We start from the raw sequence: 27,314 nt of genomic DNA on the forward strand, positions 1-27,314 counted from the left end.
GGTACAACGCCTAACAACTTTGAATGTACCAGACGACCAGAATAATGCTAATATATTTTGTTAATTCACAAGAAAGGGGATGTCAATCAATTAAAAAGCTTTTAATTATTAGATAACTATGGGAAAGAAACATGAAGCTTAATGAAAAGGCTTGAAATGCAACTGAAGGCAGGACGACAAGCTATCAAAAGGTATAGATGTAATCACACAGTAGAGTAGGAGAGCGACACAAAGTAGAGATAAAAAGTACAGAAAGAAATGGGGCCTGGGAAGGGTATGTAACCAATTTCAAGAAAGGTCAATGTAGCACATACAGTCAAAGTTAGGGGCACAGCAGAGATGGTGGAAGGATGAGAGTAGAAGTTTCAGGGGATAAGGCGCCCTCAAGTGGCACAGGACAGGATTAACAGGCGCTCATTGGACAAATCCTTTGTTTGCAGTGAACATTTTCTTAGGCCGATTTGATTATGAAAATTAAAAAATGGCATGCATCACAAGAAGGTTCGCTCACCAAACTCGTCTGGCCCACTGCCACTAGCCCCATTGATGGATGTCATTGCTGGGGCCAGTTCTGTGAATTAGGTATAGTTAGAGTTCATGTCCTTACACCAAAATGCACATCAAAGGTACCGTAAAAACCCGCGTATAATACGAGGTTTTTTCCCATAATTAGCGTCCTAAATTTCCGCCTCGTACTATTTGCGGATCCGAACAAAAATTTTCGAAGTTACTCGATGTTTTGGTTTCGTTTTTGCGGCGTGGCTATGGCTTCGCTTCGCTATTGGCGCGTGGCTACGGCTTGGCTTCGTTACTCTCGACAAACGACGTCACGACGTCGTTTCTTTGTTGATCCGTTGGGTGCGCCGGGGGGTCGCGGTGTGCCGTGCGCCTGTTGACAACGCACGTGCTAGCATGTAAGGCACGCTTCGTGAAGTGGATATTGTTTTAGAGAGCACGATGTCACGGTCTCGAAAACAGTACTCGGCTACTTTCAAGCGATTTTGGCTGCGGAGAACATCGGCAACGGTGCGGCCGGGAGGCAGTTTGGTGTCGTCGAAGGAAGCATTCGTGGATGGCCACAACAGAAAGAAGCCCTTTTCGCGTGCAGCGGAATGCGACAAAGCTTTCGCGGCCGTTTGATGGTTGTGTAAACAAACCGTTCAAGGACGCAGTCAGGCGGTGCTACGCAGAGTGGATGCGCTCAGGTGAGCCTGCAGTGACGCCAACCGGGCGGCTGAAGCGGGCTTAAGAAGTGCGGCATCTCGAACGCCCTCGATGGCACGGAAGATGAGTACATTTGGGATGATTTGTCGGACAAAGAAATGTTCGAAGAAAGCGCTACTGAAGAACAAAGTAATTGAAGTGAAGTGCGGGATGCGATTTGAATAAATGTCTTCTATGAGCTTGTGTTACTCGTATTATACGCGGGTGAAACTTTTTTTCCAAATTTCGCGTCTCTAAATCTTAGCCCCGTATTATATTCGGGTTCGTATTATACGCGGGTTTTTACGGTATATTCACACAACGGATGAGGTCACAAAAAGATCTCTAGCATCACCTCAAGTAAAGGCAGTGTCCGCATGCTGAAAGCATTCACACATGAGATGAAAACAGCAGATCTTGTCCTAATAGAAAAAAAACGCCCTCCTCTTTCCATCTGCAGACACCAATTGGTTGGCGTCAATTCGTGACGTCAAGCCACATAATGCACAGTTCACCCTCAAGATTTGCAATTCAGTCCACCGTGTGAATTCACCTTAAGATGACTTCCAAGAGCACTTACTTTAAGCTCTAAGATATACATGCATTGTGACACCTACAACATGCAATTTGATGAAGTAGCTTAGCTAAGAAAAAAGGGATGAGCAGCACACATGTGAGCTACTCAGGAACAAGAACCAGAGCTAATGTTTTAAACAGTTACTAGGCACATTACCATAGCATGAAAATGCACACACACCTCTCAACTGGCATGTTAGAAATACAAAACACTTCAGTAAACTATCTACACAACAATAGCACACCTTGCAAACATACACCACCTGGACTTTGTGTTTCCCAAATATAAGACATTCATTTTGTGCACAAAATTGCAACAAATAAACAAAGTAGCAGTGCCACCTAATTGGCCATTTAGAAACAAGGAGCAGAGGTATTATGAACAGCAGAGTTAGTTGTTGGCCTGGTTAGCATCACTGATTTAAGTTCATAGTTTTCCAGCCCTACGGAACACACACACATACATGAGCCGCCACGGCAGTTCAGTGGTTATGGTGCTCGGCTGCTGGCCTGTTAAGACACGGGTTCTATCCTGGCCGCGGTGGTTGCATTTCGATGGAGGCAAAATGCTACAGGCCCGTAAATGCAAACTGCATGCAGGAGATCTAAAGAATGAGGACAGGTTCCAAACTTGTCAAGCACTGCAGTGATTGTACAGAGATTTTCAAGTGTGAAGATCCTTAGCAGAAGCAAGCCACTTGTGAAGGGACAGAGACGCATCATATTAAAAAAGCTGGTTCACAATGTGCGAGCAATACTTCAGTTGTATCATATAACACAGAAATGATGTTTCTTTCATAGTTTTGATGATAAAGGTGTGATAAGTTTGTTTTTTTCCTGCTCCGCTGGTCTGAAGGCATTTAAGCAGTGTCTGCGCCGTTAAATAACCAGTTGTCAGTGAGCGCTGTGTTTTATCCTTCTTCCCAACTTCAGTAAAACGGCAAGTTGAAGAAAACAGCGCAGCAACAGGCACAAGAAAGAAGATGGGACAGGTGCTGACTAGCAACTGAAGGTTTATTGAAAAGGAACACTTAAAATATACTCTCTTCACAACCAAGAGCGTGCATGAGCTGCGCGAACAACACTGATAAGCTATCAACTTCAGTCATGGCGGTCAAGATTCAACAGTTCACAGCCATGAACGGCCATCCGTCCTTGTTAATGATTGTGAACTATTGTATCCTGACCACCATGACTGAAGTTGACAGGTTATCAGTGTTGTTTGCGCAGCTCATGCACGCTCTTGGTTGCGAAGAGAGTATATTTTATGCATTCCTTTTCAATAAACCTTCAGTTGCTAGTCAGCACCTGTCTCATCTTCTCTCTTGTCCCTGTTGCTGCGCTGTTTTCTTCAAGTATTCTTCTTCCCTTCTTTGGTCATGCACCGTTGCACTGGAAAACTACAAATTTAAAGTACTCTCAACATTTGCCTGAACAATTTAGCACGTCTAAAATATGCTTATCATCTGGTAGCCTCCAGCTGCTCACAATGATGGTCTCTTCTAATTCATGATGTGACAAGCAAAGCTGCATCCCTGCAAAAAAAAGAAAGAACCAAAAATTTCCTAATATAAGCATCTTGGTGGGCACACGTCTAATAACAAATCTTTTACAATCCTCAATGAGCACAGACATTGGACAGCTCTGTACAAAGAACTTATGTCCAGTCACTTGGCTCAAACCAAAATAGTGAGAAAAAAATCCGCCCTTCCCTGGCAGCGCGAGCATATTTTAACAGCCTGAGCAACAAATTGTTCTGAAAGTGGCTAAAAATGCATTCATTACAAAAAAGACATCGACTATTCATGCCAACTAAAATTCCTCAAAAGCAAGCAAATAATATACAAACAAAAATTCCCATTCCCGCATCTCACAGCAATGGCCAGTGCTGCTGTCTGGCTTGAATCCTGCCTTACAAGCGGACCTACTGGTGTCAGCCATGGGGACGGCCATTCAATTGCTTAAAACCACAAGGGCGTTTGTAGATGAAGACGCGGCTGGAGGTGGTTGCACATCACTCCCTTTGTCTTCCCTCAATTGTGCCATGGCAGGTGGCCGACAAAGTAAACTGAGCAAAGAGGGCAGGCCCAGCCTATAGTCTTTTTCAGCCTCACTGCTGTGCACAATTTGAAAGGCATAGTTGCTAACGGCCGATTCTTCGTGGGCTACATAAGCTAGATCACAAACTGATGATGGGTGCAGGGGTCAAGTGGATGCAGCTAGCACAGGAAAGGGCTAATTTGGGGAATATGGGAGAGGCTGTCGCCCTGCTGCGAGTATAGTCCGGCTGATGATGATGAAGGATGATTGAATTCCAATGAATATTTCACTTTTCTTACCCTTGGTGCAAATCGCTGCACAGTCCCATAAATGTTGGTTATAAGAGTATACATCTGATTAAGAATGAGAGGGAAAATACTACACTACTGGCATGATGCAGCAGCGTCAGTGTTAAGTGAAAGAATAAATTCTGGTTCCTTGCTTACAATGTCGCTGGATCTATGCTATCTTCCAGTAGAATGCATGAGAACTGGTGTAATGCCCTCGCACAAAGCGCAGACGTTAAGGAACATGCACAACTTGTTCTTCCAGAGAACGAAAAATTCCAAAGTAGTGGTAATGACCATCGCTCATCACTGCTGGATCACTATGCCTCTGCGTCTTTAGTAATTTTCTAGAATCCGTGGGTAACTCTGGATGGTATGGTTTCAGCACTTTAAGCAGGGAATGCAGGTGAGAAGCAGGCAATTGGCTATTAATTGCCCACACGCGCAAGTCGTGCTCTAGACACTGAGTAGCGGAACCAGACTCAGGTGTCATCCTATCTTCATAACCCACCAACTCCTCATTGTCAGAAATTCGCGACAACTCTTACGTTGCACTTTCTATGTCAGGGATGCTGCTAGCGGTGCTAAAATCTGACAAGTGAGAACTGCGGCTTTCAACTGCGTCCTCGACCGGCGCTGATAAAGAGGATAAAATAACATTATGCGATGAAAAGGCATCTTGAAACTGTTCTGCTCCTGTTGCGCACAATCTGCTGCCATGACCATTATCAAGACTGACAACTGCCAAACAGGGTAGCATTTCGTGATGCGTACCCGCAAAAGCCGGCTCTCACCATCGTGGGTACCCTTGACGAAAACAGTTTTCTAGTTCGTCGTGAACAGCCTCTGCTGTTCTTCGGCGTCGTTGCCGAAATGACACCTCGATTAGCGAACACTTCATTCTCTTCATAATACAACGAATGTAGCACTTTATCAAACTATCACGCAGGGCATGGGTAACATATATACACTACTGGCTTTGTGCCAACCAACACAGGTCACAGCACAACAATGCAAGTCTAGAAATCACTCACCATTGAGGTCATCCTCTGGGCAAGCCTTTGTTGTTTCAGCTGAATTCCAGTGAAACCACAACGAAACACAGCAGTGCGGGCACGACGACCGCCAAAAAACTGTACTAGAAGAACAAAAAACGTGAAAATCTTGCCATGACTGCCGCTGACACGCGAGTTCTCGGACCAGCGCACGCCGCAGGATTGGAATTTGTCTCTCGGCGCGGCCGCGAGTAGCCGCGGTTTGGATTTGGACCATTAGACTGCAGGGCGTCAGTGAAACCAGAACTAAATTTCTTCGGCAGTTTTAATTTTGTCTGCCTGTTTAATTAAAAACAAAGTAATTCCAGCTGTTTAAAAATATTTCAGATAGAAATATATCTTTCTACCTTAGTGTCACCATTTGCATACACACCACATGCAAACTTGCAATCGAAGTAAAAATTAATAAACAAATTAATACTCTCACGGTGAGGGGAAGTGATCTGGTACCGACTTTTCTATTTGGGCTTCAGAAATAGCCAGAGAGGGCAGATTAACCTATAGCATGAATGTTATAGCAATGCCATCGTATGTGGTTCAACATTTATTCATCATTTGACAATATTGCTGCAATGTGAAAAGACCACTTCAGAGCAACGTTATCAGCAAGTTGCTTGGTAACATAGCAGCAACATTATCTAATGTTGAAGAATGTTAGCGCAACATAGTACAACATTGGCAATGTTGTGGCAACGTTGCAGTTACATACTGTGCTACTAGGGATAGCAGCGAGGCTCTATGGTGAGGCAGCTATGACATATAATGTTCACCAGCTGCTGCACCTTTCTAAGGCTACGCGCATGTTTGGCCCATTATGGGGTGTGTCCACGGTTCCTTTTGAAGATGGGATTGGCCGTGCACTGCGGCTTGTGTCAGCAGCCAAGCTGGTGCCTATGCAGGTCGCTGAACGGTGCATAATGCAGCAGTGCTATCGAAGCTCAGAAAGAAATTTGGAGCTCCCAGCTCATTTGGCTTTTGCCAAGAAAAATATTGGCGCTTAGCACACAAACAGCTACCAGACATGTGCTCTAGGTGTGCCACACCCTGTTCCTTCATTTCCCGAGCAGCTAAAAATGATTTTCAATTCACACTTTGGCTGCATTCCTCAGATGTCTAGGTACTTTCGAGCACAAATTGGCAGCATTATTATACACAGTTCGGATTATTTGACTCCAAAAAAGACCAGCTCTTGTTATGTTAAAATGGTAGACGGCTCATATTGTTATGTACTTGGAACTTATGAGATTGCAGGCTGTATATATTTTCACTCCCAAAGGCTTCTTGTTTCACCACTTGTATTTGATGTCCTACATATCATGCAGTGTCAGCACCCACCGGCTGATCAGAATAATTGTTTGCACTCCCTTGATGATGTGTCTCTGCAATGTGTTTTCTTTAGTATTAATAATGTTTCATACTTGTGTGAAGTGCCCAACCAGAAGGAAAGAGATTGATCTGGTAGTGATGTATGATGTGCAGTTCATGAAGGTAGTTTCAGTGTATTTTTATTTTTGTATTCCTTTAAGGTAGCTCTTCAGTGTGTTTAACTTTTTTCAAACTTGTGGCCATGAAATTCATTGCAGTTAGCAGCAATTACACCAATCTTCAGATTGTGACGGGAGGTTGCTCCATATTGTCACATTGTCAAAAGTTCGTCGTCAGTTATAAATTCAGCACGGCCACAAGCGGCAGGCATTGTCTTCGACGACCTCCAAGCACGCTTGTTGCTACACCGCTGCCGAGTCGTTCAGTTCTTTGTGGGTGTGAAACAGCCCAACAGTGTTTCTTTGGAAGCCGTTTTGCTGTCTACCTGACTGCCAAACTGCAGCCATCACAACTACGTGACAATATTACACTAATCTCAAAGTTTCTTTTATTCTTGGAACATTTATGCTTCAAAGTATTTAGTGCAAATAATGCAAGAGAGAACACATTGCCATGTATGCTGACAAAGTCTGTTGATGGGATTTATAAGACATAAGTAGAGGCCGGATTTTTAGGCACCAAGAAGGCATGTTTTAGGCGCCAAAAATAGGTGGTTAAGATTTGATTTTAGGCACCTAAAAAGAAAAATAGGCACTATAAACTGCATCAAAATTGCACTTATCAGATCCGAACATCAGCACGCAATATCTGCCATAAAGTAAAAACAGCCGGAATGATTTGAGATCTTAACCATTGTGTGCGAACCTTAGAAGCACTCTTTTTAAAGCTGTCGTGAAGCTTTTCGTACAACACGCATGCTTCAGCAGAGCAAAAGAGATGGTTACAAAGCCTTTTAAAATGCGTTGGCATACCTGGAAACAAACAATTTGCTTGTCGTGCACAATAGTAAAACAAGAGGCCGTGCATTTAGCAATTGACGCAAATGTGACTTTAAAGCATCCGACATGTGTTCAGAGTCATCCTCATAGGAATTAAACTTATCTATTGCAGGCATGCATGGTGCTTTAACATTAATAAATGTGTCGCCATTTGTGTAAACTGCGTTTTATAGTTAGTGGCTCCAAGTGTCGGAAGTCACGCGGACTTAAAATGGTGCTTGCTAAAAATGCTAAAAATGCTAAAAATGTAGCCGCTTAGTGCTGGTGATGCTTTATATGCCGAAAATAATTATATAGTTCAGCACGGGCCTACGTACATCCACTGGGGATTCATAATAAATAAACACCGTTCATATAGTAATCACTGCTAAAGTCATGAAAGCAGTAGCACACAAGCAACGTCTCCATGTTGGTGGGCTCAAAATTGTGCCTCTTCTCATTGAGAACAAGCTTGTAAGCTGAAAAGGAACGCTCCACACCAACAGATGTTACAGGAGTGTGCTTGTAGGAAACCATTTCGATTGAAGGGTTGAGATAATATGACATAGGAGTGACGCCAAAAGAGTGATATTCATACAAGCATCAAACATTGTTTGAGTGCATGAATGTGTTCCGTATGCACGCACGACTGGCACGGCTCTCAGCTGTCCAGTGCGGCCTACTCCAAGAAAACTGCCGCCAAAGGCTATTTGATTAGGATGACATGCAGATGAGGCACAAGGAATGATCATAAGGCAGATTACCAATATGGCAAATTTTATCCAGTTAAACTTTATCCAGCCAGCTTATGGAACAATTTGCAGTCAACTCGAACCCACTGGGAATTATGTGGACGAAACTTACGTACTTCATGTACTTTCCAAAATGTAGCACCATCTGGTCAACTACCATTTTAACGGCCAGAGTTTACAAGCTGTAACTACAAAACGGCAGAAACAGGAAAAAGGTTATTTCGATATTTTTGGCTGATGTGGTTGACATTGTCTACACAGTCGGCGTTGGAGTAGTGTTCACCACACCCAAGTGACGAAGTCATTTAATGTTGCCATGTGTGGGTTCAACTCAAAACCGAAATGGATTCGAAAACAAAGAGAATCTGAAAACAAAACCACAACGTATATCAGGGCCATTTTCTTCAAAATAGGGCATTTTTAGGCACCAACGTTGGAAATCGGCATTTATAGGCGCTGACGCCCAAAATAGGCATTTATGGCACCATCAAATGTGTATTAAACATGTCGTGAACGCCTAATTCATGCTCATATGTAAAAATGGTGCGCCTATGATGCCTTGAAAAAAATAGGCATTTGCCTAAAATCTGGTCTCTAGACATAAGGATATACCTGGCCTTGCAGCCTGATAGTATGATGCTTTGTCATCCTTGTTTTTTCATGTGTTTAAAATGTTTGCTGCTTTTAAGTGTAAAGAATAATGCACGTTCCTGTCCAACATTTATTACTCCCTCTGCTTTGTTGTTGTGGCCTAGTGTGTGTAATAAATCATGTTTGTAGATCACATCACATCACTTTATTTTCCTTAAAGACCCTTTTCCAGGGTGTTACATAAGGGGTGGGGTTTACGAAATGCAGGAATCAACAGTGCTTGAAAATGATGATGAACATGTTATGGCAGTAATATTATGGGGAAGGCCGTTCCAGTCAGCTGCTGCACGAGAAAAAAATGAGTTGGCAAAAACAGTGGTACGGCCACGTGGACGCAAAACTTGGAAGAGAATGATCGACCGATGCGGTGGGACCTACATTGTGGAAGTGCGCAAATGTATGGTTCTTGTTTTAGTGGTGAATAAAAGAACTTGTGAAACAGGACAAGACTGGCTATGCGACGGCGACTAGAAAGATTAGCTAGACCTGACTACGATTTGAGGGATGATATGCTGACATCGTACTAGTATGAGGAGTGCATGAATCTGATAGCCCTGTTTTGAAAAGATTCGATAGCGTGTGTTAAATATTCTTGATAAGGGCTCCAGATGGGTGATGCGTATTCAAGTTTAGTTCTAATGAATGAGATGTACGCTTGTAGTCTTACGTGTTGTGGGGCTTCCCGTAGGTGATGTTTTAAGAAACCTAGTGTTTTATTAGCAGATGATATCAGGTTAGTCACGTGCAAACGCCAAGATAAATCATTAGAAATGGTGACTCCTAAGTATTTATATGACTGGACGAGGTCAACTGGGGAATTGCAGACTGTGTATTTGAAAACAAGAGGATTTCGACGGCGGGGAAAGGACATGCACTTGCATTTGTTAGAGTTGAGCATCATCATCCACTGGTAGCACCAGTCTTGCACATGGCGCAGGTCTGCCTGAAGGGATTCTTGGTCAGAATGGTTAGTCACTGAGCGATAAATGACGCAATCATTGGCGAATACGCGGATGTGACAAGAGACATGCTGGAGTAAATCATTAATGTATATGAGGAATAACAAAGGACCGAGAACAGAACCCTGTGGGACGCCAGAGGTTACTGGAAGCGGGTTGGAAAGTTGGTTATTAATGACGACGGACTGAGAGTGATGCGTGAGGAAAGCTTTAATCCATGCAATTATGTTCGGATGTATACTTCAACTGGGAGAGTTTAAGAAGCAAGCGTTGATGAGGTACTTTGTCGAATGCCTTAGCGAAATCTAAGAAAATGGAGTCAGTTTGCAGGTTAGTATCAAGGTTGGCGTGAATATCATGTAGAAAAATGGCTAGTTGAGTTTCGCAGGAGAACCCCTTGCGAAATCCATGCTGTGATGGATGGAAGAAATTATTTGAATCCAAAGATTGCATGATTTGAGAGTAAATGACATGTTCCATGATTTTGCACGGTACACTTGTTAATGAAATGGGGCGATAATTAAGAGGTGAATCAGTACTACCTGATTTGTGGACGGGAACGACCTTCCCCACTTCCCAGTCGTCTGGAATGGTACCTTCGGAGAGTGATTGCGAGAACAATCCTCAAAACCTCAAAGCCTCAAAACTGGCTGCACTTATTTTTGATGCAGCGTTACATGTTCCATGGGTGTGTTCCGGGAACCAAAATTCTGTTACTGCTGTCAATTAAGTTGCCGTATACCCTAGTGATACGAAGAATTTTTACGCAAATGCCTTTCAAAGAAGGTCCTCCAGCCAGTGGAGCTGGCCAGTTGGTGTGATGTGATGGTTAATCCCCATTCACTTAGTGTGACATACAGGGGGCTGGGAATTAACTGCATAGAGATCATGAATCCAGCGTCAAGGAATATGTTCACTTGACATCGCGGTGCTAGGTGGGCGAGTTTAATGTTTTCAATGATACGCATCGCCAGAGAGAGAGAGACTCTTTAATGAAATACAGAGAATTTAGCCGGTGTTTCAATATCGCTGGCATGCTACTCTGCGTAGGGAGGGGAGTTTGGGAGATAAAGACTGAAGGAGAGCCGCACATGAGTTGTGCGGCTTCTCATGACAACACAGATGCCTCGAGGGGACTTCAGTGTACTCACTGCGCTTGGCTTCAACAGTCAATGCAAGTGCAGGGCGCTTTCCTGCTTGGTGAAAATTATTTAAACAGAAACGTCGCGCCATGGAAAAAAAAAAAAAATTTGCGCTGTCGTTCAGCGCGAGTAATTCGCTGCTCGTCATTGCCGCGCTAGCGCTGTGCGCTGCATTCAGTCACCTTAATCCCCGACTGAAAGGTGCGCTGGCGTATGAATTCCTCGTGACTACGAAAATCGGTGCGGGCGCGCGCTCCCGCGTAGAATATGGGCACTGGTTTCGTTGCCCGATCGAGGAAGCTCTGGACGATCGAGCATGTATGCAGCGTCTCCACCTTGCTGAAAGGATGATCGAGGATCGAGGGAAGGCTATGCGTAGTAGAAAAAGTTAATTCCGACTGGCGCAGTTCCTGGCCGGTGTATGCCGCACACAAACATGCGTACGTGTACTGGCTATCAGATAGGCAGATCTGCCCTGATAGCGGGCGGGTTCACTGCACGCGGTGCGCAGCATATGCATAGCGGAAAGGTCGAACATAATCAGTTTTGAGTATGAAGTATGATCGACGTACGTACCGATACCACATTTGCTCTACTTTTTGCGCGCAACGCGCACAAACGCATTAAGCTAGAATTAATTGTGCAGCACCTTTTAAAAATTCATTCGCCTCAATTGATGGTTCTCCCTAGATTAAAATTAACTGCGCAGCTAACACACATTTTTTTTCACCTGGCCGTAGTTTATGCCGTGCGCCTGGAATCGTCTGCGCCGAGGACGAGTGAAGAAAAGTCAGCAAAGCCGAATAGCGGCCGGCCGTCTTTGCATGCTTCGCACGAAACGCAGAAGTACTTCAGTTATGCGAACCGCTTGGTTGGTACGCATCAGTTGTCAAGTTCACTACGAGACAACGTTTACCGTCCAATATTGATATATGATATGTGTACAGTTTTGCCGAAAATGAGCCAGGATCGAGTGAAGCCGGCCGGATGCATCCTTGAAAGCTAAGCATATGATCGAGAACGCGAGCTCTACAGCGATTCATGGCCTCCGTGCAAAGAATTTTCAGGCACTATCGGAAGGGCGCGCAGCTCATTAATGCGTGCTTGCAAGAATCGTGCAATTTGCACGAATATTGTATATGTTTGAGCATACGTACGTGTGTTTCAGATATGTCCCCGCTAATTTCGTAAGCTGCTTTCTGGCCAAATAAATCTCCACCGGTGAGCGGTTGTGCTGGTACTACAAGATGTGTGCTACGCAAACCGATTAAAACGTACAATTAAGCTTCTTGCCAGTATTATAACTTTCCCGAAGCGATTCGCAGCTATACCGGTGACGGTCGAAGCTAACGTCGCCCGCAGACAGAGCAGCGCTGCATGTAGATTTCTGCAGGACCGTCAGAGCCACGCCGACCGGTAAACAGAGCTGCTAATGGAGATGCCTTCAGCACCATCAGAGTCGTGCCGGTACAAACAGACGTGCTGACGGAGATCCCTTCAGCACCTTCAGAGACGCGCCGGTGCAAACAGAGCTGCTGACGGAGATGCCTTCAGCACCGTCAGAGTCGTGCCGGTACAAACAGAACTGCTGACGGAGATGCCTTCAGCACCATCAGAGCCGCGCCGGTGCCAACAGAGCTGCTAATGGAGATGCCTTCAGCCCCGTCAGAGTCGCGCCATTGCAAACAGAGCATCCATGCAGATTCCTTCAGGTCCTTCAGGTGCATGTAGAGGTGACAGTCAAGAATCCTGTTGGCTCCCTGAAGGAACTTTGAAGGATTTTTTGACCGGGTTAGCTCTTCGTATGCTTGTGCACCGAGTACGTTCGGAAACAACTTCATTTTCTTGTCTGCAGAGATATCATTTATGTCTACGAAGTTCTCGAAGCGTTCAAAATACGAGCGTATGTTGTCGATTTTCGGGTTGAATTCGGGCATTCTGCTGAGCTTAGGACCATGTCAAGGTTCTGCCATAAGGAGCACATTTCAGTTATCTTCCCAGCTGGTTTCCCCGATAGGCCTTGTCCGTGTTGCCGGTTCTTGTTCGCTTGCTCCCGCCAGCAGCTGAAGTCCGTGCAAGGGCTCCGTGATGCCTTGCTTCCTCGCGACGTTCTTGCGCTCCGCCTGGCCGCCGATGAAATCGTGGCTGCAGGGGCTCCGTGTCGCCTTGTACCGTAGGCGGTTCAGCCTCGTGACTGCTGCTGGCCGGCGGCGGTTTACTGCGCGCCTGATCCCATCCTCGTCGCCAGATGTTCTGTTGTAAGCAGCAGACAGACGCTTCAGTGGCAGCAACGCAAAAAGCTCTTCATTCGAGGCAGCAGCGTACTTTTATAGATAACGCTGCATGCTGGTCAAGCACACGTCATTGCTGGTACAATCTTATCAGATCGACTGGCTGATACAGAACAGCTTCTTTTAATATTTTTAAAGTTGGGTGTGTTTAGTTTTTAAGCTGTTAATAGAAGTGCAGGATAAAGAATAGAATTTAGGCCAGTGACCTATAATCGGCCGGGTATATTCTGGCCGCCAGCTATTGTTTTTGCGCTCCTATTTGTGCGTTAACTTTTTAGAAAGATAATTATTCCTTTCTAAGTGATCGATTTGCATTTGCGGTAGGCAGAATTTTAATTTATTTGTCCACGTGGTTTCAAGTGTTTTTTTTTTTTGTTTTGAGCCTGTAGATATCTTAGCATTTAGTGGTAGCAATAATAGAGTGCTGCTAAGATGGTTAAGCTACTGAAGGTTAAATGCAAGGAGTGTGAGGTGTCAGTGCATGTAAAAAAAACGCGGTTCGAATCGGTGAAGGAGGCCGAAGGCGCAGATCTTAAGTGCAAATGCTGCGTATTAGGTGCACGCCTGGATAGGGCTGAACAAGCGAACAGCAAGCTAGTGCCACGTATGGATGCTCTAGAAAAAGAGTTGCAAGTAGAGAGGGAGAGGAGCGCAAACTTCAAGAACAGCTTGGTCAGTTGGAGTAAAAAATGGCTGACACCGCCATTGGAAACCACATTGGCGGACATTGCAGCGCCATTCACGTGGATGGGGCTTGCACTGGCATGGACAGCGATAAGCAAGTAAGTTAGACACGTTCAGGCAGGAATAGCTACGCAGAGGTGGCAGCTAGGAAGTCTAGAGGCGATAGAGAGAAGAGGGAAAACAAGCTAAACCCAAGGAATTAGGTCATCGTCACAGATATGAGTCAGCAAGATCCGGAAGTTAGGAGGGAGGGGCAGAGTACACTAGTGCTTATCACTGGTCACTAAAACCCGAGGGGCTGCAAAAGAGCTATACTGGAGCGTGTAAAGGCTGACAGGGCGGTAGCAGCCGGGGTATTCTCAAGGAGGACAATGGGCGAGGTACTGAAAGAGAGAAAAAATGGCTGAGGCTTAGCTAAGGTTAAGCCTAGTCAGATGCGAAGCATATTGATGGCTAGGCTTGGTAAAGTTCCTCGCTTTGTTCTTCAGTTGTTGTAGAACGCTGTCGCCGAGCCGCATATTGAGCACGCCGCTTAGCCAGACGTTCATCCCGCTCTTCATCGGTCTCTGTGGCACGCTGAAGCTTTCGCTTCTCGTTCAAATCAGCCCTGCTTCTAGGCGGCATCCCAACACCTGGCCGCCTCGTAAGTGCCCGGAGAGCGAGGCAAGCTCAGCTTTATACCGCTGCTGTAGCGTCACGTGGTCAGCTGCAGCGCCTCTGATGTGGAGCCTCCACCGCCGCGGCCGACCGCGCGAGCCGGCCGCCCATCTCTCCTATGCTGTGACGTCATGTTGTCACGTGGTCAGCCGCCGCGCCTCTCATGTAGAGCCTCCACCGCCGCGGCCGACCGCGCGAGCCGGCAGCCCATCTCTCCTCTGCTGTGACGTCATGTTGTCACGTGGTCACGCTAAAGGTCAATGGTAGCTCCACCGCCGCGCCCGACGGACTGCAGTGTAGCTCTAGTAATATGCTTCGCATAAAAGTGAACTCTCCAAGAATGTTGGAAGGCGTAGCTTCGTAGGGGTAGCGGCGGGGCTAAATGATGTCCAGAGTGGTGATGCCGCACAAGTACTGAAAAGATTAGCTGAGAGAGTTGACGATATAAGGGCGATAGCACAGCAAGAGCAGATCGTGGTGTGCACAGTGCCAGAGTTACAAGGAAGGAATGGAGAGGTTGATAACGACGTTGTGAATCCTAATCGATAGATGTGGCAGTTAAGCCACATCTCTCGATGTGGCAGTTAACGATTTTCATTGTGTTATATTAAGTGTTATGGGACTTTGTTTAGGTCATTTTTAACCAAACTTAACTGTCACTTACAGTATTACTTGTATGTTTTTGTTGCTGTGCATATCTTTTGTTTGTTTATTGATTAAAACCCACTCCCCTCTGTAATGTTTATACCCTGAGGGTAATAATAAATAAATAAATAAAAGCCTCGAGAAAGGCTGTGAGGTGGCAGCATAAACAAGGAAGTGCACAGAGCAGGCTTGGGCAGAGGCTTTAGACGAGATGGCATCCATCTCAATGGAAGGGTAGGAGAAGCGGTAGCTTTTTTAGTGTGTCCGCGGTGGCTCAGGGCGTAGGGACAGGTAGAAGCGAAGTAGTAAATGTAACGATGGCGGCTAAGCCGCAAAAAAATGGCTACTAGGGCGCTCAGAAAGAAAACTATGAAAAATAAATTTAGCGCCAGGATCAGTTACACAAACATGCAAGGTGGTAGAAATAGAGCGAAATGACTAGAAATAGAACACCAGTTAAAGGACGAAGAAGTAGGTGTGTACGCTCTATGCGAGACACATCTGAGAAATCTAGAAGATTCACCTTTAATCGATGGCTATGTCTGGGAAGGGTGCAACAGAACAACAACGGAAAAGAAGGGGTGAGGAGTAGGTATTCTGATACCTCAACGAACAAATTGGCAAAGAATAAAATAACTTGTAAAGAACATTTCTTGGTATCAGCTACAATTGCTGGTAAAAGGACATGGCTAGGGGTAGTTTATTTAGGGACCGGGGACAAATGCCGGCAAGAAAATAAGGATCTAGTTAAGTGCCTCAATGACGACAAAAAGCAGGTTGGAGACGATGCCTGGTTGGATTCTGATTGGAGACATGAATGGCCACATCTAGGATCTGGATGAATACACAGATTGTAACGAGAAGTTAATGCTAGACTTCTTTGAGCGCCAAAACCTAGTTATTGTCAACAGAGAAACTAAATGTTGAGGGACAAATCACGTGGGAATCCCGTAACAGGCAAACAACCATTGACTACTGTCTAGTGTTGCAGGGAATCTATAGCAAGCTCGCAATAATGGAAATAGACGAAGAGGAGAAGTACAGCCTAGGAAGAGCCATAAACGTATTAGTCTACAGTTGGGAACCCTAGCCAAAAGAGAAACACAGCGAAGTCAAAAAGACAACGCAAAATAAAAGGACGAACAAACAGCGCTAATATCAGCCGACATAGAGGAAGAAATCGAGAAACGCCCAATGGAAAAGTTGGATTATAATCAGAACTGCTCATCACTAACAAAATGAAACAAGTGAAAGGAGTAAAGCGCTGGAGAGGAAAGAGGAAGCCACGAAGCTGGTGGAATATGGAAATTAAGGATTCCATCGAACAATGATGGGCGGCTTCAATAGAACACAGAGAAGAAAAGAGGGTGCAGTTATCATAAGAGGAAATAGGCGAAAAATGGGAATCTTATCGACAAAACAAACAGCAAGTTTAGGTCCTCGTCCAGGCTATAATAAAGCAGTCCTCTGATCAATGGCTGGCTGAAGTTCGCGATGCAAATAAAGGGGGGCCAAGAAAATTCTGGAACCATATAAGCTGGTTAGGAAAAACAAATCAAAGCAAGCAGGAACAGATTAAAGACGCTGAGGGAAAATGTTTAGAGGGAGAAGATGCTGTGAACTACATTACGACAGTTGTAGCTGCGTCATTTAGCAACGGCAATGGGGTAATCTCTCCAAGGGAGGGAGCAACACGGGACAGCACAAAAGAGAACAGGTTAGAACTGACTAGTCTTAACTGGGAAAAGGCGGAAGCAAATATTCCTTAAACCACATTGCAGGGATACACGAAATTACAATTAAGCTGATTAATGCACTTGGCCCAAGAAGCAAGGAAGCGCTGGTAAAAGCATTGGAGACAGTCTTAACAAAAAAGGATATTCCGGACAGCCGCAGACAGAGTAAAATGAATTTGATTTATAAAGAGGAAGGAAAAAGGTGGTTGAAATCTCAGGATTCTTACCCATTATCCAGGGTCGGTTTCCGCTTAAAAATTTGAATGGAGGGCAGTCTTGCTACTTCGGCTGCTGACGTGCTTTACCACTCTCCGCAGAATCTCCTTATTCGAACCGTGATTGCTACAGACATAACAAAGGCATTCGATATCATCCTCTGCTCTGGCATTCTTGCCTCCCTTGAAACTCTTGGTTCCATAAGAGGTTTCTGCTCACCAATCAGGTCTTTTTGTCAAATCGAACCTCCAGTGCAGGTGTCCACAGTGAGCCCTTTGGTAATTTCACCTCCAAAAGAGGAGTCCCTTTGGGCTCCGTTCTCGCTGCCAGATTATTTAATGTGGCCTTTATTCCTCTTGTTCGAGCCCTAGAAACCGTCCCTTCTATGCGCATGCTTGGTACACCGACGATTAAACGTGGCGGTGAGGTCACCGAGATGCGTCTATCCATCATGGTGGAACAACAGCGCAAACTTAGACAGAGAACACAGAACAGAGGGGAGACACTACACGCGCTGACTACAGTCTAACCCTCAGTCCGTTCTTCAGCACACGCTGAATGTCTCAACATTTTGCCTCCCACCTCTGGGTGTAACTCACTCACCTACTAAATCATACTTCATTCGCAGTGTAAATAAAACCGGCTTACGGAAGGCTCCCTGTTTAAATTTTGTAACTGATAATTCCCCGATTCCTAATGGCGAAACTGTTCGTATTCGCGGTCTTCTCCTTCATACATCTGCGACTGGCATGCATGGCTGGGAGCCGCCCGTAAATTGGCTCATGTTACTCTAGAAGTGATTGATCGCATAGCTGTGCACTTTGGTGGCACGCATTCTCATACGGTCCGCAAGATTGTGCGCTCTAACCTTCAACCACGGATAATATATCAAGCACAATTTCAACGTACCACTCGCAGACAGCGGAACTTCGTTGAGGCTATTAAACGTGAGGCTATGCGCGCCTTAACATATGTCCCCCGTGTAACAACCATACCCGTCCTTCTGTATTACTCCCAACTTAATACTCATTAATTCCTGGACTGGCCGGTGGGAAAAAGATCTCGCAAAGGGACTGTACAACCTAATGGTTTTAAGACACTCGCGCCGTAGTCGTACTGTCAGCTCAGACGCAATTGCTCCGTTGGTATCTGCCATTTCACCGGCCTGAAGGGCGCGCATCATCGACCGATGCATCATATACTGCAGAGCAGGATGTTGCTGCTTTGTATAGTCCCTCCTACCCGCATCCTAACTCAGGCGCGACATTTAACGCGAATACGTGCACCCCCTGGCATTGGAACTCCAAGCCGTTTACAATGCCAATATCCTTACTCACGCGCGACATATAACGCGGATTTGTGCAGCCCCTGGGAGTGGAACTCCAAGCAGTTTATAATGCCATTGCTTCCCTTCTGCGCGTTCCCAAATTCAACACAGTTCATGTTTACATCGACTCCCTCGCCGCAATTAAACATCTTAAGGCCAATTGACACACATTCCAGATTACACAATCCATTCATCTGCTATGCGCAAATTACCCATGTGCTGTCCACATACACTGAATTCGTGACCATGCTTACCATCCACATAACATTCAATCGGATGCTATGACACACCTTCACACATAAGACGACTGCCGGCTTCCCCTCTTCCTCTAGATTCGGACGTGTCCCATCTCCCTGATTCCCAAGTTCTGGGCCAATGTACGCGTTTTCTGATTCCTCCGTATTCGCACGCTCTGTGCGTTCTCTCCCGTAGTCTTACTCGGAAGGAGGAGGCATCCGAGCTCCTGATTCGGACAACTAGCAACTTAGAGGTGTCCTCACTATGGCGCTCTACCGGGCATTTGTGACGTGCGGCACTTGTGGTGGACGCGTCCAGCACAGGCTGCTGTAAGAAAATGGCTCTTCAGGTGGTTCGGCCGGTGGTGGAGCCTTGAATGTGATTACTAGAAATGGAAAATGGACAATAAAAACACCGGCAAGCTCTGCGTCAATCTCAGCGAAACTGAATTTCAATCCTTTTAAATTTTATCTCCTCCATTCCATTCACCCTTTTCTCAACTTATGCCTCATGGCAGTTTTTCAATAAACAAAACTGGCATAATGAATTAGAGAGATAAGGGAAAAGTTTGTGCCCCCCACTGGGCGCCGTAATGCCGATAATGATGATAAATATGAATAGGTAAGGTTCATACCCAAACACCACCATCAGTGCATTAACTCGCTGCTGCACTCGGTGGGAATGGCACATACCCAAAAGCGGGGATTTGCCAGCGCACCTTGCACAGTCAAATAATTGCAAAACATTCACTCGTTTGAGGTAGTCTAGATTGTATTATATTAATTTCGAAAATTGTAACTAAGAAAGGAGTTTCCCTGATGAAATGATCAAACTATGAAACTAATCATAAATTTTTTTAGGAAATATCCCCCAGCGCTTGCCCCAAAGGAGAAAAGAGCCGGAATATAAAGAGGTAGCCCTAATGGAGTGAGTGGAATCTGGCGATAAGCCTTTTGCAGAGCAGCAAACCTCCGAGATTAGAGTAGACAGTTATGTGTTTCGATTTCGCCGCATGCTCCTCAAAGGTTCGACAGAGATAACATTGATTGGCACAAATAAAGATTTAGTCGCGGTATTCTGCAACAGAAGCGTGTCATAGATATCTCTCATTGCCTTAAACCATATAAGCGGACTCTCCACGGGGGTGCCGAATGCTGAAAATCCTCTGTAGCAAGGAGAGGCTGATGACTCGAGAAATGCAGTTGTAGGAACCGTTGGAAGCAGGTTGTTGTCAAATGAAACGTGTGTAGAAGAAATGGTGCCATAGGTGCCCAAATGCACGCTTTGCTGAAAAATCAGCCACCGCATTAGCACTATTGCCGCAGTGTACAGGTGCTCAGTGAAAGCGCACTTCACATGTGATGTAATGAACTGCGGTAGGTGTTGGAAATTTTTCCAAATACACTTCTATAAGCTAATTCGAAACATTTGCGGGAAATTTCTTTGCATTTCTTAGGAGAGTATTCCCAAAGTAAAAGCAGCATTGGTCTGCAGGTAGTGAACCTTAACTACAGAATAGATTGTGACAGATATTTGACAGCAGAGAAGTGCTGAACACAATCTGAGAGAGCCTGTACCTAGGCCAAATAATACCGGAGAAGAGGGCTGGGTTTGCTATAGATGCGAGGCTCTCCAATCCTTAAATATATTCTAAAGCTCTGAGGAATGTTCGCAAAGTCAGAAACTGTCGTGTCGCTGTTTTTCTTGCTAGGAAATGTCATGCGTGTTACCCACTAGCCCGAATAATCACCCTTCTACTAATTTATGAGTTTAAATCGGGTATCCGCGCCTCCAAGAGCAGCACAGCATTTGCCACCATGTTTGGCATTCCAAGGCAAAGGCGCAGAGCTCGTCTTTCCAAAAGAACCCAGATTTGAAGCTTGTACCTTGGACAACCAGAAAAAGAAAGTAAGCCATTTCAAATAGCGGCCTTACATTAAAGTTACATGGAAAGGTCAAAGTATCATGAAGCATGCCAATTTTTTTTTGTGGCTGATTTTCACCAACCTACCAAGGGCGCTCTCACCATTAGGCAAAATTTGAAAGTTTATAACGTCCAATCATACTGCGGATCGTGGATAATACCCTGTGGAATCACCCTGTAGGATTGAAATATTGCGATACAGCAGAGTTATGTAAAGAGGGAAGCCGACATAAAAACGATGAATGCACTCTTAGTAAACTTTAAGACAGAACATAGGCTGTCCAGCCACAATTCCAGAGCATTGAGGCGCGCTTGCAACTGTAGATGCAAAGTATGAACATCCATTGTAGAACGAAGAATGCACTCTCTTATGGATACACATAAACCGCCAGAGTGATGTGGACCGAAATATCTCACACTAACGGCGAGAGCACCGAAGTCTGAGGCGCACCCCTCGACTTTGCGTACGTGGAATTGTGCTGACCGTCCGTGAAAAACAAACGCCTATCGTTCAAGAACGCAGCTCCACAGAAAGAAGTCGAACCAGGTTTGAGATCAGCTAATTTATGAAGCAAAACACTGTGCTCAGCGCTGTCCTACGCCTTTGCAACATCTAATGTAACTAGAGCTGAGAGATCCTCCTGCTGCACTGCAAACTTACTTCGGCTCTCCAAGTTTATATGAGCGGATCAAATGGAACAACCATGACGAAAGCTTGTCTGAGCCTCACTGAAGGCATACAGAGTGAATATATGAATCGTGAGAGGAGTGCGTACCACCGGTTCTGCTAGTTTTACATATTTGAAATAAGAGAAACGGGCCGAATATTGTCAGGACCAAAAACCTTTTTCCGGATCTTTTAGCAGTAAAGTTATCTTCGCTGTTTTCCAATCTAGTGGAATCAAGGCTTTTTAAAAGACGAATTCACAATGCGCAGGATATCCAGGGTAATGTCTTGAGTATACGCCGCGGTGGCTCAGTGGTTATGGTGCTCGGCTACTGACCCAAAAGACGCGGGTTCGATTCCAGCCGCGGCGGCTAGAATTTCTTTGGAGGAGAAATTCTAGAGGCCCGTGTACTGTGCGATGTCAGTGCACGTTAAAGAAGCCCAGGTGGTCCAAATTTCCGGAGCCCTTCACTACGGCGTCTCTCATAGCCTGAGTCGCTTTGATACGTTAAACCACATAAACGCATACCTAACCCCTTCTTCTCCACATGAAAACGGCACATAGACACGCGTGGGGACTGGCCATGGTACGGTGGTGAATGCCAAAGCGGTATATGCGCGGAAAAAAAAAACTAACTAGAATAGTAGAATGATTGAAATAAGAAAATATGTATTAATTGTTAAAATGCATCGGCTGATTGGTGAGGGTTGTCTCTCTCTTCTTCTTTTACTCCCACTTTCCTCCCTTACGGCGCGCTTAATGTCTCCACCGAGAAGTGAGACAGTTACTGCGCGATTTTCATTTCTCTAAAGCAACTAACCTAATATGTAAGGCAATATAATATGCAAATGAACGTAATTCAATTGTTTGTTTGGTCATTGTGCTCAAACCAATTGTCTCCATTATACGTACTGCAAGTGCAAAAATAAAACGCGAAGCTGTTTGCCATGCTTTTAGCAGATGAATCTACTTCAAGAGCCCTACCAATTATCTGCCATCAACCCCCAAGGCGGGGTCTATGCCGCCGGTTATGGATGCCGCTTCCAGCGGAGCGTCGGAAAGAGGGCGACGAAGTCAAAGTGTGTCATCGCTCCATTCCTTGTACATGTGTGCGTTCGTATCTGCTATGCACCCTGGCCAATCCCCCGCTGTGGGCATGTGGCATTAAGCGTGAGGACATCATCATCATCATCATCACCTTGGTGTCGCTCAGCTAGACGCATTGCGTTTTCGTCTTCGGCTCACCACAAGGCCCTCTGAAGGACAACCCGGGCTCATCACCAGAAGCTTCGCAAACAGAAGAGATCAATCATGACTGGTGAGTGAGACTGCAAGAGCGTCTTGCCTGCAGCGTTGCTCTTTGCGACTTACTGAGGCCCTGGTCCACCTTCTCTACCTAATTTTCTGTGACTTCAAATGCGCGCTGTTCAATCTGGCGAACGGCCTGCTTTCTCGCACCGCGGTTCGGCTTGTAGGCTTTTGGCACCGCACCCGCCCCGTAACGGTTATCAGGACCTCCGCACACGCAAGCCTTCCAGGTAACGAAAAGGTGCACTTCCTCACCCGAGGTCTTACTTTCGGGGCCTGATTTGAACTCTCTCCAACATCTCAGCAGCGTGTGCTCACCTTCACAGATATCCTTTCTCACTGCCAAGAAACCAGGCGTGTTCACTCACCGTCGGCTTCCTGAGATGAAGTTGGTTTTTGAGGGATATGGCGCAGTAATCGCCGCACAACAGGGTGGACGCCCGAACTGCGCCGTAAGGGAATAGATGAAGATCTATTCCCTTCCCTATTCCCTTAAGAAGAAAGACAAACAGGTGCCGTAGTGGAGGGCCACCAGCTTCCTCCTTAGCGTTAACCCAGACCTAGCACTGGCGCTTACTCCAGACCTGTACTGATCCCTACCCTATTCTTCACGCGTGCTATCTCGATCAGTTCCTGGCTTTCTGCAAGCTCGGCGGGAAACCGCGATGCTCTTCACATTCGTCTCAGATTAACTACCTTCCCACACCCTCCATCTCCAACCACAGTGGAGTCATACCGCGAGGGTCTCCTGACCAGCTCCGGGGCTACAGATCAGCGCCGGATAATGACCACTGCCCTAAAGCCGGTAGCCTGCCATTAGCTGTCCTTAGCTCTTCAAGGGTAGCCGCGTAATGGCTCAATCGTTCCGTGTAAGAGTGGGGGGGGGGGGGGGGGGGGTGTTCTTGCTTCCTTCTGCATTGCTTGGCGAGAAATGTTTCACCGACAGCAGCACTTGCACGCATCAAATAATACAGTAGTTGCCAGTCTCATCTTTTATTCGCGGCATAAACCCTCTCTTCGTTCAGAAAAAAAAAGAAGGCGCATAGCTGGTTCACTTGTCGGTAGGCGTCTCAAGCACGCCACGAACGCCGACTAAAAGCTTGAGTTGCAAGTAGTGTTTTATTACTTAGCTACCGCGGTGACTAATGGTTAAGGCACTCGTCTACTGAGCAAGAGCACTCTGGTTCGAACCGGACCCCGGAGACCGCGTTATGATGGAGGCGAAACGCATAAGGCGGCCGTGTGCTCTGCGATGTCAGTGCACGTTAAAGATCTCCAGGGGGTCGAAATTATTCCGGAGGCCTCCACTCCGGCACCTGTTCCTTTCTTCTTTCGAAACTTCCTTTATACCTTCCCTACGGCGCAATTCGGGTGTCTGCCGAAATATGTGAGAGAGTTCCGGCGTCATTTTCTTTCCTGAAAAAAAAAGGTTCTCAGTATCTCTAGGGCGCGGTTGTCTGCAATGATGGTCAAACTCACCAAAACAGTTTGTACGTCACCATGCCATGCTATATCACATAGAAAGAGTGGGCGCGTAGCGCAATTGATATCCATACTTTCGATCCGTTAAATATGTTCGAGAACAGCGGCCATCGCAGCAGGACCTTCCCCACGTGACCACATTTGCATAAAATATGGGTCCATCCGTGTGACGGAGAATGTTCGAAGTAGGGCGATATTATTTGTCATGTTCTTGAGGATGAAATGATTAATTAAGATGAAGCCTAAAATATGTGTGGCATTCTCACTGGCGACATTTCCGCCTAACTGTGCATTCCGTGGACCTTCAGACGGCTATTACAGTAGAATTCTTTCACGCAGGGGGTTCTGGATGGTGTAAATCATTCGTCGTCTTCTATGCACAGGCTTATGAAATTTTTTTACTGTTATAACGGTTAAATATACTGGATATAGCGTAGAAGAAAAAACACAACTTTAGTGCAGCTTAGTGAGGTGCAGCCTTATCGACGACACTGATGCTGACATTGTCCTACTAACAGAAACGTGGCTACACGAAGGCGTGAAAGATTCTGAAATCCTCCCTTCAAACGGGAACTACGTTCTTTATCGTCGTGATCGGCGCGGACGGAGGGGCGGAGGAGTGCTTATCGCCATCCGAAACACCCTATCATCATCACTCATCTGTCACGACACCAAACTAGAACTAACCTGGGTATGCGTGCACAACTTCGGATTGAAAGAAATATTGGGAATTTGCTACAGGCCACCAGACAGCGATTCATCCTTTTGTGACTCCCTTCATGACGCATTAACGGCGATTAAAAACACATACTTGAATTCGAACATCTTTCTGTTCGGTGATTTTAACTATCCACATATAAACTGGGCTTCCCTCTCTGTATCTAGCCATTCACCTTCCAAAGAATCGAAACAATTTCTAGACTTAACACTGGACTTCAACCTGCATCAAGCCATCACACACCCCACAAGAGGTGCTCACACTCTTGACTTGTTACTGACATCTTGCCCAGACAACATTCACAGTGTAACTCTGCTTCCGGGCCTCAGCGATCACATGTTTCTGCACATTTGCACGTCATTACATTCAAATAGGCGATCACCTACGAAAAAATTAATCACTGACTATAAGCGAGGTAACTTCGATTCCATAAATAAGGAACTTTCATTCTTTTTCACCGACTTCCTAGGTTCTTACCTGATCAACACAGTTCACGAAAACTGGGAAAGTTACAAGTCAACAATGCTGCGACTAAAAAATCAGTACATCCCAACCATTGTCGTCAAATCGGATTCCAACAATATTTGGTTTAACAAAAACTTGAAGCACCTTCTTAGTAGGAAAAAACGGCTTTATCGTTCCGCTAAAATAAGCCAAAAACAAGAAGCATGGGAAAGATACCACGCCTGCGCGAGTAAATATTTAAATGAACTGAGTGCTGCGAAAGATAAATTTTTCTCTGTTGACTTGCTATCCATTCTCAGAACAAATCCATCAAATTCTGGCGTATCCTCTCCCCTAAACATAAATCTAATCGGTTCGATCTTGTAGGACCCGATGGCGAACCAGCTGATGCTAATCAATGCGCAAAACTTTTAAATGACTACTTCTCATCTGTGTTTCCGCCTGTCAGCAATTCTACACCCACAGTTTTGCAAACCAATAGTCAAAAAGAAATGCCGGAAATTCAAATTAGCCCCGAAGGAATCTCCAAATTAATCAGTTCACTCAAGCTCTCATCATCGGCAGGATGTGACCAAATAAACAGTAAACTACTTAAAAACACTCTATCATTATCAAGCCAGATACTACACCTAATATTTACCCAATCTTTAGACACCGGAATCATTCCTGACGATTGGAAGATAGCCCAAATTGTTCCGATTTTCAAAACAGGTGATCGCGCATGCCCAGCTAGCTATCGTCCAATATCCCTTACTAGCATATCTTCTAAACTTCTAGAGCACATTATATCATCAAGCTTAATGTCCCACCTTGATTCAATTAATTTCTTTTATCCCCATCAGCATGGCTTCAGGAAATCATTTTCATGCGAAACCCAGCTGGCAGACTTCACCCAAGACATCCTTAAGGCCATAGACGATAACCTCCAAATAGATGCAATCTTCTTAGACTTCTCGAAAGCATTTGATCGCGTACCCCACAACCATCTGCTTGCGAAACTTTCGTTCCTGGGAATTCCTGCCAATCTGATATGCTGGCTCGAACATTTTCTAAAAGGACGCTCGCAGTTCACATCCGCCAATAACATCCAGTCACCCTTAACAGATGTAACATCTGGTGTCCCTCAAGGGGCCGGGTTATCACCATTACTCTTCTTAATATACATTAATGACCTGCCCTCTAATATTCAATGCAAATTGCGACTCTTTGCGGATGATTGTGTCATTTGTAATGCAATAAGTAGCCCAACAGATAACCTCACTTTGCAACAGGACCTTGACATTATTGCATCATGGTGTGAAAAATGGCAGATGCCTTTAAATCTTACTAAGTGCAAATCGTTGTCCTTCACTCACAAACACACCTTGACGATTAACACTTACAGCATTTCATCAGTCCCTATAACCGTTGCAAAATCTTATAAATATCTAGGTGTACATCTCACATCAACACTTTCTTGGGTCACCCACATTAGAACCATTTGCTCCGACACTTCACGCACACTTGGCTACCTGAGAAGAAATCTGAAATCTGCATCACCTAACATAAAACAACTCGCGTATGAAACATTTGTGCGGCCAAAATTAGAGTATGCATCATCCATCTGGCACCCATGGCAATCGTATCTCACCATCGAATTGGAATCAATCCAAAATCGTGCAGCTCGGTTCATAACTTCATGTTACTCAAGAGAAGCCAGTGTCACCGCCCTTAAACAGTCCCTCCGTCTCTCAACACTAGAATCAAGCCGCGTCGTTTCCCGCCTATGCTTACTTCATACATTTTATCATAACACAAGATCACGGCACGCTCTATTAACCGCCCCACTACGAACGTCCTCCCGGCTTAGTCACGGTAACCCGATAGCACGCATCAGTGGCCACACGTCTGCTTACAACAACTCATTTTTCCCCAACGCAATAGCACTATGGAATTCACTGCCTAACGACATCGCTGCATGCACTGATCACAAAACATTCCGCGAGAAA

The sequence above is a fragment of the Amblyomma mixtum genome, chromosome 8, assembly GCF_055824585.1.
Source record: "Amblyomma mixtum isolate Tamu chromosome 8, ASM5582458v1, whole genome shotgun sequence".
In the NCBI taxonomy this organism is placed as follows: domain Eukaryota; kingdom Metazoa; phylum Arthropoda; class Arachnida; order Ixodida; family Ixodidae; genus Amblyomma; species Amblyomma mixtum.